Source organism: Cystoisospora suis (genome assembly GCF_002600585.1).
Source record: "Cystoisospora suis strain Wien I chromosome Unknown contig_1249, whole genome shotgun sequence".
In the NCBI taxonomy this organism is placed as follows: domain Eukaryota; phylum Apicomplexa; class Conoidasida; order Eucoccidiorida; family Sarcocystidae; genus Cystoisospora; species Cystoisospora suis.
The window spans coordinates 1-354 of record NW_027154050.1 but is presented as its reverse complement, the minus strand read 5'-3'; positions in this window follow the sequence as shown (position 1 = coordinate 354).

Sequence of the window (354 nt, the reverse complement as noted above, 5' to 3'; positions counted from 1 at the left end):
TACAGTGGCTAGTCGCTAAATAGCGCGTTATCCTAGCTAAGAAGAGGTCTACTCGTGTGTACTTATACAAACTCTGTGTATGCCTGGGCAAGCGCCCTGACAATAGTGCAAAGCCTGGAAACTCTGCCAAAAGCGCCAATCGCTCAGCGCTAGCCGGCGCTTGTCAGGAGCGTGAACAGAGCTCCGATCGTGCCCGTTTAACATTTCCCCCTACAGATGGAGTTTGTTAGTTGTTGCTTTTCTACAAACATTTTTACTGTGTAGCTTTATAGTAAACGTGGCTGCTGCTGCAGCTCAGGGCACCAGCGGACCGTAGTCCTGCAACGATTCTTGGCGGCCAGAGACTACTCGAAG